We start from the raw sequence: 18,262 nt of genomic DNA, 5'->3' as shown, positions 1-18,262 counted from the left end.
AAAACTAGATTTTGGCGCGATTACAGCCGGTTTTTTTTTTAAATGGTGGCGCGAGCACAGGTGCGCCATGGTCGGAAATTCAGATTATACATCATGGGATCAGTTTATAAAACATATAAAAAAATTGGGACTACCGGAATAATTACGATCGCAACCCCCTTTTTGGCGCTATGTGTACTGGCCTATAATACGGAATCCCCAAATATATCGACAACATTCTCACATTTATAACCCAGATAACATGTAGGTACGTTTATAATCAACAAATCAATACAAAAACCGACCAATATCATATAACAACAAAGGCAAAGGCATATGGCAACAAAGAAAAAAAGAACAGGTATCCGCTAGTAAGCAGGGTGAAAAAAATCTAAGGCAGAATAAAGAACACAGAAAAAATGTGCAATTAATGCTTGCTTCTAGACTCAGCAATATACCACCTCTATCTATATTACAGCAGGTAATTTATACACTTGTATATACCCGTCTATACGTACTTATACGCTCGTGTGTATAATTCCAAAATTTGATTGAAAAGTGAATTAACATAATGTTTCTAATATTGTTTTTATTTAATCACGAAAATACTTAATATATCAATAATCCGATGCCGAAAGGACCGATTTCACCGGAGAAAAATTCTGATTTAAACATATAATTTTATTATGAACGTATTGAAGTCGTAAAAAATTTTCAAATACATATTTCCCATACATATTGTTTTCAATTATATATCCGTAATAGAAATTTTAAACCGTTAAATATTTATGTTATAAACAGAAAGCCTACCTCAAACATTAACGAATTCTTAATGTATCATGAATCTATTTTAAATAACTGTATAGATGATACCCTTATCTTTGGTGATTTCAACATTGACATTCTTCAAAAAAATAATACATCTCTTAAATACATCAACACGCTAGACTCATACAACTGTTTCATATGTAACACATCCTATCCTACACGAGTAACAGATACCTCTACTTCTCTAATAGACCATATCATCTCAAACAGACAAAATATTTCCTCAACTACTGCAAATATAGATGCCTACCTAAGTGATCATAACATTTTGATATTAGATTACCAAAACAGCTTGAAACATCACACTAATAATAGAATACATTCTTTTTCAAACAACACCAAAACCGATAAAAACATGTTAAAAACATATGTAGAATCCCACAACTTTCCACACGAAACCACCAGTAATGCCAATGAAATCTATAATAATTTTAATGAATACATCAAAACAGCAATAAAATCATCCCAACATAAATCTGAGTTACGCATAGGAGACCAACGGAGGGGTAATACTCCATGGTTTGATGCAAAATTAAATGCACTTATCAAACAGCGCAACAATGCGTTTAAAATCTGGAAAAAAAATCAGCAAAGTGATATATTCACAGCACTGAGAAATAAAACAAGAAATCAAGTTACCAACTATAGAAGATATGCTAAAACCAAATACTACACGACTATATTTAAAGAAAACCTGCGTTATCCGCGACAGACATGGAAAATAATAAATGCAATTCTAACAAATAGCTCGACACCCCAGAAAGATGAAATTGAATGTCTTCTCATTAAGAATGAAGAAATAACATGCCCAACACAGATAGCTTCAACTTTTAACAACTTCTTTATATCAGTTGGGGAAAACTTAGCAGCTACAATTGCATCATATCCAGATGATTCTATCACTATAAACACGGATCAAAAAGCAATCCAGTCCTTATACATGGCCAAAACAAATAAAACAGAAGTTCTCAGTATCATCTCTCAACTAAAGTCTAATGCATCTCCAGGTTTAGATGGAATTACACCAGTGTACCTGAACTTTTGCAAAGATATATTAGCTGACCACCTTGTTTTTCTTATTAATCAATCCCTGAATAGTGGAATCTTCCCAGATCAACTAAAGATAGCAAAAATAATTCCGATTTACAAAGATGATTGCAAAAAAAATCCTTCTAATTACCGTCCTATATCCATCCTCTTTGTCGTCTCTAAAGTTTTTGAAAAGGTTATTAAGCTTAGGCTCACTAAATATCTCCTATCAAACAATTTACTCGCATCCCAACAGTATGGATTCAGAAACCAATCTAACACAAAATGTGCTGCCTTCGATTTTGTATACGCCCTCCAAAAGCATATAGACCAGGGTAAGCATGCTGCAGGCTTATTTATAGATTTAAAAAAGGCTTTCGATACGGTTGACCATGGGATACTACTAAAGAAGCTAGAACACCTAGGCATAGTAGGCACTCCCCTGAAGTTACTGTGTAGCTACCTCTCTAACCGACACTGTCAGACCTTTGTTGGAAAGGGGACAAGCAGCATGGGAACGATGAAATGTGGCGTGCCTCAGGGCTCCGTACTTGGACCATTACTATTTTTAATATATATAAATGATATTGCTAAATGGGGACTTAAGGGTACAATACAACTCTATGCAGATGATACAGTGATTCTTTATCACAATAATGATTTAAACGAACTTGAAAAGGAAATGGAAAGTGATGTAGCTTGCCTGGCAAACTGGCTGCGATTAAACAAACTTAGCCTAAACATAAAAAAAACACATTACATACTGTTTGCAAATAAAAAAATGTATGTCTTAATATAAGTCTTGATAATAACCGCCTTGAAAGGGCTGATGTTACAAAATATCTTGGCCTTTTCATTGATTCACAACTCACATGGAATCACCAATTTAAACATGTTCTATCCAAAATTACTCATATAACTGGTGTTTTATATAGACTTCGCGGGTTACTTCCTCCCTCTCTATTAAAATCGATTTACCATGCTATGATTCACTCACATCTAATATATCTCGCCGGAATCTGGGGATTTGCTACAAAAAAAATGATTTCAGAAGTCCAAGTCGTCCAAAATAGAGCCCTGCGAAATATTTTCAGTTTACCTTGGGACACACATGTCAAAGACATCTACAGAAACACCCAAATACTTCATTTTAATACCATTCCCACTTTTGAAATAACGAAAACTATATTAAAAGTAATTCAACACTCGGCACATTCCAACACTACACTCTATTACAATTACGACGTACACCAACACAACACAAGAAATCACAACAAACTACATATACCAAAAATCAAATCAACAAAATATGGACTAAGATCCCTGGAATACATAGCTCACAAAATATAATCAACTACCCAACGAGATCAAATGTGCAAGTCAATGTAAAAAGACCCAAACTAACATGCTCAAACTTCATCTTATTAATGACTATCTGAAATAATAATGTTGTGTATGTCCCATCATGTGTCCATTTAATACATACAGCTATATGTTTCATGTAATGCGTATCATTCCCGCAATGAGTTTATTAACTCCTGGGAGTACAATGCTTTATATAATATACTATATTCTGTGTTGTATACTTTTAATAAAAAAAATTAAAAAAAAAAAAAAAAATTGACGTAAATAAAGTAAAAGTTTTGTTTACACAGGACGAGAAGAAACCCGTTATTCTGGAAGGAAGGAGAATAGAAGACATATTTTTTCTTTAACTGTATTAAATAGAATTTCGCAGCACGACTCTTTTTATGATTGTAATTATCTAACTTAGAGATAGTTGAGCGTATACTTCGAGATGACAAGTTCTGGGAAGAAAAAATGCTTATTAAATTAACTAATTTTTAAATGGATTGCATTCTTGTCGAGCTTATCGATCCTGGAGTCACAAGGTCTATGAATGTTCGTGATCCTCCACATATCTTAGATATTGTATGTAAAGAACGTCAATTTGGAAATCGTCGTTTAGATTTCGACGAAATGCTATTTATTGAATAATTATTTTCGTTTTTTATATAAAATTATTTTTACTATTTCTAACTTATATTATAATAAATGATGGCCTTTATACAAAAAAAAGTTGCATCTTATGCTTTTTACATTACATAATTATTTGTTTTATGTAACTTTTTGTAAACGATAATAATAAATATTGAAAATGACTGATATTTTATTTATCTTGTCAATATATTCAGATATAATTATGATCAGATATTATGAAAATGATTCGTGATTGAATACCGTATTGCTTTGACATCTGTCAATGAAGAACACGTCGGTTACGAGTCATAAGTTACTGCCTACCGTCTAGCAGTATGGTTACAGAAATCTGATAAGAATCATAAAATCATGAGCTCCTTCTGCAATAGGTAACGTTTCTATCGAAATTTGCCTAAAACATGCACATTCAACTTAATATTACTATTCACATAGTTTGAAAGACGCCCATTATTAAGCATTTCATGTTCAAACCTTACTCATGGGTACCATCTAGTGGATTTCATCGCTGCTCTGACTTCGAACTGTTCGTTGTGTCGGGTGTTCCCCATTGCAACGTACTTCATTCCCCTGCACCCCGAAATATTATAATATTTAATTCGAGCGGAGCGCGTGTGAAACTAATTTGCTTCGCCCACTTAAATCGCGTTCACGCCCATAACTGATATTTTTTTAGGATCTTATTTCGTCTTAAGTGTAATTTAGTTGTTTTCACCTTATTCTGAACGGTAATAAAGTTTAACGAGAATACATAAACAGTTCTGTTAACATTATAATAGTTCTGTTTACTCGCTAAACTTTAAATTTGCAGAACGGTGCACTTTCGAGTGTAAATTGAAGTTTATATTATTCCGTACGGAAATAGAGTTCACATGTTTACAGCGAGTGCTGATTATTAGTTGATAGTTTTGTGCTTACCTTACATATATACATATCCACGCGCAAATCAAGTATTTTTTTGTAGATTGGATAGAACGCCAAAATATGTATTTTAATTCAATAATATTTATTATTTTTAAAACATTACGAAATGTGCATTTAATAAATGTAGAAATCAGAATTATTTCTAAATAGAATAAAATAAAGTCGCTATCCGCGTCTGTCTCTTTGTGCGCTTAGTTCTTCTAAACTACGCAACAGATTTTGACAGGGTTTTCACTGTCATTTAGAGAATTTCTTCCGGAAGGTTCACATATATGATACATTCATATTATATATTTTTTTTACACAAAGCTGAAATCTATATTTGGTTGAATTTTGGTTATGTGAGAAATGTAAAAAATATATAAAATTCAATTGTCGATTTTCCAATGATTAATAAAAACTATGTTATATCGCAGAACAGTTCAATCTGCCTTGCGCCAGTGGAAATAAGGCATCCCGACAACATTGTAAGGAAGTGGGAAAGGGATAAGAGAATTTGGAAAATATATAAAACATCTAAAACTATTAACGTTTCAATTTGTCGTGGAGGTCTCTTACTAAGGCAATACCTCCACTGCTAATATCAACCATAAATAACGTGACTTTTGAAAAAAGCATGCAATTCTATGCCTATGGCCGCTTTACACGTAGTTTTTTTCCCGCCCAGTTTCGTCTTTTCATATTCGATTCCGGATGAAAAAAACGATTTGTTCTATTTTGGTACCAATTTTCGTAAAATTTAATATAGCGGATATTATTTGACATCTCGTCATCCGTCGATGTTTTACGTAATTATCTTATGTGGAAATGTTGCATGTTTATATGGTTGTATATAAAAAAAAATGATGAAAAGACTATAACATATACTGATATAGATTATTATACATTTCTGATTGTGAATGTGTATTACTGTTCGGTATTGTGAATTTCTATAACATTTACTAATATAGATTATTGTACATTTCTGATTGTGAATGTGTATTTCTGTTCGGTATTGTGAATTTCTATAACATATACTGATATATAGATTATTGTACATTTCTGATTGTGAATGTGTATTACTGTTCGGTATTGTGAATTTCTACAACATTTACTGATATAGATTATTGTACATTTCTGATTGTGAATGTGTATTTCTGTTCAGTATTGTGAATTTCTATAACATATACTGATATATAGATTATTGTACATTTCTGATTGTGAATGTGTATTACTGTTCGGTATTGTGAATTCCGCGTGTATTTTTGATGATTTATTGATGGCTAGGGCAAAAGCAAATCAAATGGCAGATGCTTTCATATTGTGATCAATGGTTATGTTCAAGTGTTGCCAATTTTTGTCGATATAGTAGCGTCCCAAAATATTAATTCTTCTAAAATGGCAACTACCTGTTGAAATCGAAAATATGAATATGTATAATGTATTTACTAATGGGTCCCGATAGACTTTAGGGATCGGTATGAAAAAGCATCGTGTAAAATGCCCATTATTAAAATATTTAACGTTATTTGAAATTTTTGGCTTTAGCTAAGTATGGATAACCAGATTCTTCCAACACTCATTTTCTCCATCCCCTCCCAAGTCCTTACAGCTGTTACTATCTCTAAGCTATCACTCTCTTCCGTCTCTCAACATTCACTAATTATCGAGGGTAATAAATAATATTATAAATATCTCGGGCAACAGAAATGTGTGGAATCCGGATTTTTATTTATTACTATTATTAATTTAATAGCCGGTAATAGAGAAGGTATTCACAGAGGTCACAGGTTCAAAACCAACGAGGATAACTACAAATTTATTTGAGTTTTTCACCGTAAATTCTCACCTTGTATTACAGTGATGGAAGATTTAAAAAATAAAATTGAAAATTAGCCAGATTTTTTTAAATGTGAAACCGCAAAAGAGTCCCAACTGCTCCGAACCGTCAGGATCCAGTAAGACTATGGCATTCCCAATTGGGTATGTTTTGGGACTGAAGGTAGTGGGGAAGGGAAGGAGATGAGAAAGAGGAAGGTGAGGTGATAAATGGGACTGTAAGCACCGGTTTTTTTCACCTAAGACAACTCAAGTCTGTCCGAAGAAACCTTCCTACAGAAGCAAAAAAACTACTTATCAACTCTTACGTAGTCTCACGTCTCGATTACTGCAACGGCATTTATGCTAGCCTTCCAAAATATCAAATTGACAAACTACAATCAGTGTTTAAAGCAGCAGCGCGGCTCATAACCTGGGTTTCAAAATATTTACACATTTCAGAATACCTTCGTAACCTTCACTGGCTCAAGTGCCCTGAAAGAATCCAGTACAAACTGTGCTGGATGGTGTTTAAATCCATCAATGAAATGGCCCCACCCTACATCTCTGAACTATGCGTCCCGGAAAACACTGGTCTGAGGCAGTCAACTCTTAGATCAGCAACATCATCAGCTGTAGGTAGACTGATAGAACCTAAGCGCAAGCCAAATACTAAGTTTGGTGATCGCGCTTTCGGAGTATCTGGGCCGAAGGCTTGGAATAAACTCCCTCCGGAACTAAGATCCATAACAAATCCAACAGAATTCAGGTCTAAACTAAAAACTTACCTTTTTAAGCTGTCATACCCTTAAATTAAATATACCATTCCTGAGAGAAAGTCCAGTTATATTCAATTATGTCCTAAATCCTGTATCTAAATTTCGCTAATAAACAATTAGATAATGTTAATAAAGTGACCTACCAGGTAAGTATTGTACTGTATATTTTCTCCATAAATAGTTAGTAATAACATAGATCACTGTAGAACTATATTATAAGTTTGTACAGCGCCCTTGAGGTGATTTTGCACAACACGGCGCTATACATCCAATTATTATTATTTATAGTGTGCTCAAGCAACAGTTTGTTTTGCATTGATCCGATTTGCACAGGACGGAAGAGCGTGTGGGGCGCGCAGGTATATTAAATTGAATATTATTTACATCTCCGGGCATTATGCATCTATGTGATGCCTTCGTACATTCAATGAATCAATCTATTTCGCCTATCATTGCGGAACAACGAACGAGGCTTTGGCGGTCAACAGATACCGTCAGTGAGTGTCCAAAAGCAAAACCGGTTTGCAGGCCGGTGCTGGCGGTCAATCGCCAATGGCACCTGACGAAAGGGAAATGTTAGTAGTAGGTCAACGTGTTTTATTTTATTTTTTATTACCCGTTCTCTCTCGGCTCTATCATTTGTTATTCGGCGCTGTTATAACGGTCAATCATAGATTTTAATCATTTGTATTTATTTTAGAAATTAATAGATTCGTGATTATTATATCTTATTCTTTTGGTGGTTCTATCTTGTTATGTGTTTTTTAAATATTGGTTTAATAAAATATATAAAATATGACTACCACACAAGAGTATTATCTACTCGTAGTTGGTGGACTCATGACGTTAGGATAAAGTTGGGAGGGGAAGGATATGGAGATGGTGAAGGTTTGGAAAGAATCTGACTATTCAGAACTAATTACCGAACACGGGTTAAATACATTTCAAGCAATGTTTCATATTTGAATGGTGGTCTCCACAGACATAGGAATTAATAGACGAGAAGATAATGGCGAGGGGTAAAATCAACTGTTGAAGAACGAAGGGGGTTAAGCTGACTGTGATTCGTCAATAAATCAATCTGACAGTAAATAGGCATCTCGCATTATAATATCACCATTTAGTTCTTAAAAGTAAAATCTGCTTTTGAATGAATTGACATTTTTACATGGGAGCGCAAATTACTCGCCACGTTATGAACTAATTTGCGAAGTCCAAATTCGGCAAAGTAAATTTCTTCTGTTTGCAGAGTCGTAGTTAGTTTCAGAGTATTTAGTTAAGACACTTTTACAAATGTTTCATAATTTACTTACCCCAGTAAACAACGATGAGCACACTTGAGAATCGCTACATTGTGATGTGATAGTATTTGTTTCTAAAACTGATCCATATAATACGGTGTGAATAAGCTTAAAATAAAGTAAAATAATGCTTACTTATGGAATGTAATACGACAATTGGGTTTATTCTCTTTTTCACATCTATTTTTACAAGTTTTCATAGTACATATCAACATTTTGCCGTGTTATTTCGTAAAATGAACCGATGATGCCTCGACCATAGTTCGCACAAGAATGATGACGTCACGTTTTCAAATTTCACTTGAGGCCATACGCGAGCCCAGCCGGCTCCAATGGAACCGGTATGGGGAGTGGGGATAATACGCTTTTAATCACTTAGGGCAGGTCTACTAATATTCATATGTCTATGGTGGTATCTGAGTATCATACCACTAAATAATGAATTGAAGAAAAAAATAGAAAAGCTCAAATGAAAACAAAAAAGTTATGTCGCATAATCAAACACCAAATGTGATGTAAATTTACCAGTTTCCCTCTTGCACCGCTAGTTTCCGGACACCATGGATGTTCTTTCAAATCAAATTCGTTCATATTTCGAGGATAAATATATGTTTAGTCTAATAATTGTTGTTGTTTATCCGTAGGGGTATGCAGAGAGGACGGTCTGCTAAACAAATCGGTCTTGGCACTCACTCCTTGCCTCATCCGCATTTATTCATCGTCTCATACATACTCTTCTGTCATTCTGTCTCTTGACACGGCCTGACTCAAGTATTTGGTTCATGATCGTGGCATGTCTTCCTCGGGCGTCCCCAACTTATTCAAGCATTCACATTCGTATCATATATTATTCTCCTTGCACTAATTTATTGGTTTATTCGCTCTACAAGCCCAAACCACCTAAGCGTCCCATCCTAAATCTTACTCACTATCAGCCTTGCATTCTTTGCAAATCTCCACATTTCTCACACGATTATATATGATTTTACCACACATACGCCTTAGGGATCTTATTTATAGAGCATTTAGTCTAATTTCATCCTTTCCCTGCCAGTCCCATACCTAACTGCCATACCTCGGGGTAGTTACTAACACTCCATTTTATAATGATGATAATTTAACAAATTATGTATTTTATATTATAGAAACAAAACAGTGCATTATTTACAGTGATGAAACAATTTGCAGTTATTAAATATTTCATAGTGGTTACCTATGACGTGTTTCCTTGTTATGTAATTTATCATCAAAGAAAATTTTACACTCTAATTTTATGTTTTATTCTTACCATAGAATTGTGATAATAATTACTGTACTACCTACGCAGGGGTTTTGGCTTTTTTGCTAAACACAGCAATGTAAATATGTATCAAAACTTTCAATAATAATAAAAAAGTCTTATATATATGTAGTATGTATTTTTAAAATGTCTGCTCAGAAAATTCTCATTTCTGAGCACAAACTGCCTCCTGTTTTATATTATGTTTTAGTTTTAATATTCTTGTTTTGTCCTGTCCTGCTGTTATTGTTATTCTAAGTTTTGTCATCACTTTGTATAAACTGTACATTTAGGACGGGTTGTTTCGGAAAATTTGAACAATTCATCAAATTTCAACGTTCATTTTCGGGTTCTGTGAAAGACTTATTCAAGTTCTGTTTTTATATCATTGTAGGCTAGTTGCTTTACAAAACAGAACTTGAAAAAGTCTTTCACAGAACTTGAAAATGAACGTTGAAATTTGATGAATTGTTCAGATTCTCCGAAACAACCCGTCCTTAGTGTTATAATATTAGATCTGTGTTGGGTAAGGCACAATGTAGGAATAATTTTAAGAACCACTAATACTGAATTACCATTTTTATGTTTGTTATAGTTAAGCGCACTTGAAGTGAAATAACATTAAACTGCGCTATATAAATGCCATGTTATTATTATTATGCATATTTAGTAATCACCGGGTGACGTGTGTAGTGTATAGGTTGGAGTGTATGTATAAATGCGCATTGAACAGTTTATATTATTGACATGATGCTCCTTTTAAATATGAGCAATGAAATCTGAAAAAACTTCGATGTTAGAGTTATACAAATATTATTGAAGGTATGAACAGCACGGTTAGTAGGCGAATTAGACTGCATTTGTTGTATTATTAAGCGTGTGGAATGGCGCCGCTGTATGTCGTGTGTACGTCTCAAAGATATGTAATAATACGATATAAAATTATAAAAAGTTTCGTTAATTGGTTATGTAGTTAACGTCATTTGTGGTTACACCAGTAACTCTCGACGTAATTATCGGACCGGTTTAAATTCCCCATTAACTAGAACACGTCTCCAATTAAATCGCAGTTTGCAGTCGACCGCCGCTTTTGGGCACAACCGGTCGATATAACAATTTCATATTTATTTATTTTAGATTACCCACTCCGTGTTTGGCAGAGTGGTCCAGTATTTTATATTTAATGTTAGTCTTGTAATAATAAATTTATTTTGTGTTGTGGGTGGATTTTATAAGGAATGTATATTTTTAGAGCTTAGCTTTTAAATGTAGACAAATTTCACAACGATGAATTATGAAGCTGAAACTGTTCCACTAGAGTGGTAGATGATCCCAGTAACGCCGTGATAAAAGAAATCGTTTTAGCTGTTTTTGGTAACCAGATTCCGACCTTCATTTTCCCTATCTCCCTCTCTTCTCAAATCCCTTCAGCAGTATAACATAACCCTTCTATTTGGGATGCTGAAGTCACATTGGCTTAGGACAATTGGGAGTAATTGGTACTCTTGTACAGTAATATAAAGAAAAAACCAAAAACTCATCTTCTTTATAAATAAATAAATAAATAAATAAATAATTGTTTATTCCAGAATGTGGGGAGGTTAGTGCAATCCCACACAATCCATAAAATATAACTACAATGTTATATACAGAGATACAATTAAGTACAAATAATTTAAAATGTAAGTTTGATAGAGCAAATAAAATATAAGAAAAAGTAAAAGGAACTATATAGAATGGAGAGTGTTAACATAAAACATTTAAATATCTTGTAAGCTTATCATCGGAGCGATAATTATGGGGGCCAATATTTTTCTCCAATGTTTTTCGATGCTCGATCCTGAGGTCTGGCGGGATTCGATGATGAGGATGTTTCTGGAGTTATTGATCCTTCCCCTCGTTCCGGCTACCCTGGATCTCATTAGGGCAGCAAAGCCGGGAACTCTTCCCTCCATGAACATCGAGGAGGCACTGCAGTGCCTTGGAAGTCCGAACATTATGCGGTAGGCATTATTGTATTGAATCCGAAGCCTTTCCATGGTTCGCTTTTTGAAATTGGCCCACAGCTCGCAAGTATACAAGGTAGTTATCAAACATACTAAGGTTTTTATCAAACATACTAATTTCGGTTGTCTGTGAACTGGTTCAATGAACTCCTATTTGCTTTGAATTTAAGTGTAATTTTCAAAATTAAAACTGAAATATCTAAAGTTCAGCCTGTCCCGTGATTTTTCGCGGGTCTGCGATAGTCATCAAACATACTAATCTGAGTAGCGTCAATCGGGAAATCTGCTTCTATAAACTCAAATTTGTTTTGAATTTAAGTTTAATTTTCAAAATTTTAATTTAAATTCAGACAAGTAATAATGTAGGCAATGTAGTACTCACAATATAATCTTTTAACAGAAAATTATTTTAATTATTGTCATTTCAATTTAAAGTGATGTCAGGAATTCTGATTGTCCCGTGTTTTTTCACGGGTCGACGCTAGTTTCTTTAACATTTTTCTAATCCCATTAATAATACTATTTTCAGTGCGCTCATTCAATATTACGCTTCGCTTTCGAATTAAAACCATTTGACATGTCAAATATAATCTTTAGAGAGACACTTTAAAAATATTCTGAAAAAAAAACTACTGTCACTTAATTAATCTCACAAATATCCTTAGTTTTCCATAACTTTCTTTCTTTTTTAAAATTTATTATATTAATATATTATCCTTCACTACTATAAAAAAAAATATACTACAGCAAACATACATTTATGTACAATGAATTATTTAAGTACTAATTAACAACAACATTTATGTACACTCCCCTTCCATACACAAGCAAATGCTTTCAATGGAAGAGTAGTAAAAAGAACCAAGATGTAAAATGAATTATGTACCATGTAAACATATTATTAAAAATAAAAAATAATTACAAAAAAAAAAAAAAAAAAAATGATTGTTTAATTAATTATTTAAGACCACCCCGGGAATTACAAAAAAAACTCTCCATTATTTTAATTATTTAATAATTGAGTTCGGACACGGCAATATCAATCATAATAAATAAGTATAGAATAGCATATATATTTGGCAACCTCCATTGCAGAGTGGTAATCCTTGGTTCTGGGACCATAGGTCGCGGGTTCAAATCCCGGCAACTGGGAAACAAAATTAATTCGAATTCGATTTGATGTTTTCACGGCCTAAACTGTTATCGTGATTAATTTTTGGGTTATTATGCCTTGTTTCGCTTCCTCCTTCTTGAGGCAATGTTTCAGACAGCGTTACAGAGTCCACTGTCCATCATCATCAGGGCAGATGTGTAGATTGTGGTGATGATTGCAGACGTTAATAATCCTCTTAATGTGGATTTAGTTTTCGTGTAGCTTAAACCCCCGCATACCCAATTTTTACCGATCTATAACAAGTTTCTTGTTAACTTTAAGTTCCAAAAAATATATAAATAATATATGTTATTTTTTAAGGTAATATCTATACATTTGTTATGCCGAAATCTTAATTATATGAAATTCCCTCGATAGAAAAAATCGTAAAGTAAGCTTTAATTAAATACACGTTTTGTTATGTTATTTAATATGTTATAGACATTAAAAATACCACCGTGGATCTTTAAATGCTACTAAATCATTGGTCGAATCTTAATTATATGAAATTCCCTCGATAGAAAAAATCGTAAAGTAAGCTTTAATTAAATACACGTTTTGTTATGTTATTTAATATGTTATAGACATTAAAAATACCACCGTGGATCTTTAAATGCTACTAAATCATTGGTCGAGTGATATTTGCTCTATTTCAAATGAGTCGTGTTTTATTGAATATTTTCACCATTTTCGCTTAATTATTATCGTTTTTAATATTAGCGCGCTCCCTCTAACATTCGTATTTACATATCACCCTTTCAAACCTTCTTTGAATACTTAGTACGGGGCCTTAAACTTAGTCGCGTCGCGTCGCCCATTAATTGTTCTGAAGGAGTTTAAAAGACCCATCCCAATAACCCTAAATCAATTGAATTCAATTTCAATCCACTTAAATTTTTACTATTTTACATTACAAAATGTCAATTTTATGTCGGTTTTATTTAACATATCTATTACATACACGTAAAACGCTTCTAAGGGAAAGTGTAAGTGTAATGTACTAGCAGAAATAAGGCTTTGCCGGTAAAAGTAGTCTCACTGGTGCTAAATATGTCGATATCCGAATTGATTCTGTTCAACAGCTAGATTGTTCTCCCCACCGGCATATTCATTGGCAAGTTAGTCCTGTAGGATCAAACAGTCTATGCTGTCGGTGCTGGAGATAACCATCGGGAACATAGAAATGAATGTTCTCCTCGATAACCGAGTTTTTAAACCATCCACGAATCGGTTTGAAGAAATGTGTAGCAAGGTGCACACATCCCTCATAATCCGTAGATGGTTCATTCCGAGTATACCCAAGATAAAGTCAGTAGGATGCAGCCACTGGTAACTGTTGAACATGGCTGATCTACTCCCCACTGTCCTGCGCTGCACACTCAACGCATTTGTGCTTTTTCTCTGCTTCTCTTGCCAAACACTTTGCCAGTGACCATGACCTTCTCGAGGCTAGAGTTACCAGTATGACGAGCGACGTGTCTACAATATATTTTAGCATACGTTGTAGGCAGGCTATTGACAGCCTATTTTGGAAACATAGCTCTTTCAGAACTGATAGATTGGTGCAATTGGCTATCTATAGTATCAAATTTCAATCATTATAATTTGAACATTACTTTGGATTTGTTGGAAGACCCAAAACTCATCAAGCACGCAATATAAAATCTACAAAAACCCATCAATATTAGTAGAGACGACGGGGTAGTTTTTGGTATCGGTGCTTGAAGACTGCGCCAAAACTAAAACCAGAAATCAGAAAGCAAAAATAACTTATTTTTATACTGAAATAGAGGCCCTCGGAGGATTAACACTTGCAATACAGTATCACTTCTATATAAATAATCATACACTTCACCATAACCTACACATCTGCCTTGATGTTGAACACCGTAACGCTGTCCGAATCGTTGACTAAAGAACGAGGAACCCAACACGGCATGATAACACAAAAATAAATCACGATACAATTTAAACTTGTTTTAAAGTAGTTAGTTATATCGATGCATTGACCTGCCATTGACAGCGGCTGATAGAAAGTCAATCGCCAGTACAAATTAAAACACAAGTACAAAAATCGTGAAAGTGTAGCGGCGACAAGTTATAGTCGATTGACGACGGAACAGATCGCTCGCTATAAGTGCCGTACGATGGTGCTACTAAATAACCTACAGTGCTGTATCGGTATCATTATTGGTAAGAAATTATCATGAAGATTGGACACTTCCGTCCCGCTTATAGTTCCCTGGTAGATGCGGAAGATATTATTCGAGTATATTTTGTCGAGCTGATCGGAGTTTTGATATCAGTAGTTAACAAATCGATAGGCAGCACCAATTTATTAAATATACATTTATGAGACATGTTGAAACAGGTTTATTAAATATAAAAAAGTCAAATGTCAACATTTATAATTTAAAATGATACACGCGTTAGAAAGCTTTCAAGGCCCCAGCCGGAATTTGACCGGGATCTTATTTCTAATTTTTGTTTGGCATTCTTGACAATTTCTATCGACCATCTTAACCTTTTCTCAGCGATGCTTGATGGATGGAAGTATATTGTTGGCGTGTCCGTGTGTCCGAATTAAGCTCAATCTTTCCTCACTTCTGGTGAAATTAAACAAACAATTTTCGAATAGATCATCAATTTCATTGACCTGTTTAATAGGCGCTTTACACGATGCTTTTCTTCATACCATACATTTCCCAATATGGAAACTATATCGCGGAACCCAGGAAAAATCTTTGCTTTAAAACAGGGGTGGGGAACCTTTTCGGCGTCGGCCATTTGGTTGTTTGTAGTATCGCCCGCGGTAACTTATTTATTCATTTTGTAATTTTTTTGTGGTCGTTTAGCAGGCCGCACCGAAACGGCTCGCGGGCTGCATCAAAAAGCGTCACGGGCTGCAGGTTCCCTACCCCTGCTTTAAACGATGATTATTTTCATACTTACGATTTCATACAGATGGTTGCCATTAGAAAAGGAATAATATTTTGGAACGGTACTAAATCCTCAAATAATGGCAAAACCTTTAACATAACCATATATTGCAATTTGAAAGCATCAGTCCTTTGCTGTTGCCGTCAACTAATCATCAGAAATACACGCGAAATTCACAATATCAAACAGAAATACACGTTCACAATCAGTAATAAATACGTATCAATATTTTAAACTTGAAACATTTTCACATTTTGCATGTGCGTATCTTCTAATTTTATATCCTTCTAGAGCTTGTATTAATTTTATGTTTTCTGTCGTCGTTTTACGATCAAATGCCATAGTTATTTCTTAAAAAAAATTCTAGTATTTGCTTATTTGTATACTGTGACATGCAATTATTGTTGACGGTATATTTATACCGTGGATATTAAATAAATAAATAATATAGTTTCATAACAATGACAGAAGAAAGATGTCAAATAATAATAAAATAAACTGTACGAAAATCGGCCCCAAAATAACACTGCCTTTTTTCATCCCGAATCCATATAGAAATTTGACAAAAAAAAAACTGGTCGTGTAAAACGCACATAAAGGTCTTATCATAAATGGGATAACCTTTTCCTTTCAAACAGGTATAAATGTATCACATTTCTAGGTATTATCTGTTCAGTGTCAGTAGCCTACCAGCAGTATGTAAACACACGTGATCTTGTATTACCCTTGAATGCCGGCCGTACCTTGAATGTTTCAAATACCGATCAACTCACGGCACGTTTGTTGGTTCTCTGTCATCACCTGCACCTTTCACTGCCTCATGTGCTCCTGGTAGATTCTTGCGCTAAAGGTGGGATGATATTGTGTTGACTGGTTTTCGACAGCTGGATTGCTCTTGAAAACATCTGCAACATCTTCATGTTGAACTATAATAACTTGACTTGAAAGAAAGATATGTAATGAATTAAAGTTTATTAATTTCTATTTGTATAAAAACATTTTTACAATATTATTTCTCTTCACAAGTTTTGACTTGCCATCTTTTCTGCCCAGATCCTAGAATCTCTCTCAGTGGTAGTGTATGGTACTGATAACTGTGTATGTTTGTAAGTAACTATCATCACGACAGGGGTAGGCAGAGAGGATGAAACGCCACATCTTAGCGCACACAGAACTGCACATAAGTTTTAAATTCCCGAAGCCAGTGAGATTCACTAGATTTCATTACCGCATAGGATACACGAGGCTCTAGGGAAAATAATTTCTCTCGAGGCCTTTGTAATTTCTTGGTCAGGTGGGAATGATATCCTTATTTTCTCTGTATTTAAATGGAAGATGCTCCTTCGGCACCGATGCATTGCCTGGAAACACGCCCAACATTTTTTTGCAAACGGTTGATATTTCTCACATGAGAACGGCATTTCGACGACTCGTGCTGAGTTTCCTACCACCAGGCATTGAGGCATCTCTGTTTCCTACCACCTATAACTACAACACGAGTTCTTTAAGATCCATGTTCATTCCTTCCTCTCTTCAAAAAGACCCTCCACATAGCGTCCTCAAAGCTGACATAGGCCCTGAAGGATTTTTTTTCTCCAGGGCCTCCTATGTCCCTATGTGGAGCTCATGTAAAAAATCTTACCTTTTTTTCAAATGTTTCTGGCTTTCACTCTTCAAAGGGTTCTTAGCCATCGATTCAAATTATGGAGAGAGGGAATGTGAATTTATGTATTAATTTTGTTTAAATTGTAGAATTTCAAAATTAAATGGAAGATTGGTGTCGAATTCAGGCTTAGAAGAGATGAAATGTTGAATGGAGGGGAGGCAATTTTAGATGCTTTATAGAAGACATTTGTTAAGAGAGGGACAGCCAAAAATGTAATCTAAAGTTTCCTAGTCTAAACTAGTCCCAGCGAGAGATCGTACGTGATGACGTACGTACGAACTAAATAGTATACCTGAATATTGTGTTCTTGCTTATCGAGGTAAAAAGAAGATGTTTGTATTTATTGGTTTTGGCAGCTGCGACTTTGATCTTATAAGCCAGCTGCTTCTTCTTGACCCGAGTCACTTGAGAGGCCCTGAGCACGGGATACAACCAACCTGTGTTAGGGGTAGCCAATCGTGTGTATTAGTTTTTATTTATTTATAGATTTACACATTTTTTTCACAGCCTGGAGACACGGCAAACGCGTGCCCAACATTTGTACACGTTTGACATTTGACACATGATGAAGGGTCGTTCTCAG

The 18,262-nt window shown here is 34.5% G+C and overlaps 1 protein-coding gene across 4 annotated transcripts in view; it reads left to right on the top strand.

Annotated features, from left to right (window-relative positions):
* siz (Brefeldin-resistant Arf-GEF family protein schizo) overlaps positions 1-18,262 on the top strand; it is a 318,679-nt gene that overhangs the window by 145,891 nt on the left and 154,526 nt on the right. The gene's annotated exons all lie outside the window — the stretch shown is intronic.

Source organism: Hesperophylax consimilis, chromosome 29, assembly GCF_061612785.1.
Source record: "Hesperophylax consimilis isolate HC1 chromosome 29, BYU_Hcon_1.0, whole genome shotgun sequence".
Taxonomy (NCBI): domain Eukaryota; kingdom Metazoa; phylum Arthropoda; class Insecta; order Trichoptera; family Limnephilidae; genus Hesperophylax; species Hesperophylax consimilis.
The sequence above is the reverse complement of the archived record's forward strand: the minus strand, read 5'-3'. Positions and strand labels throughout refer to the sequence as shown.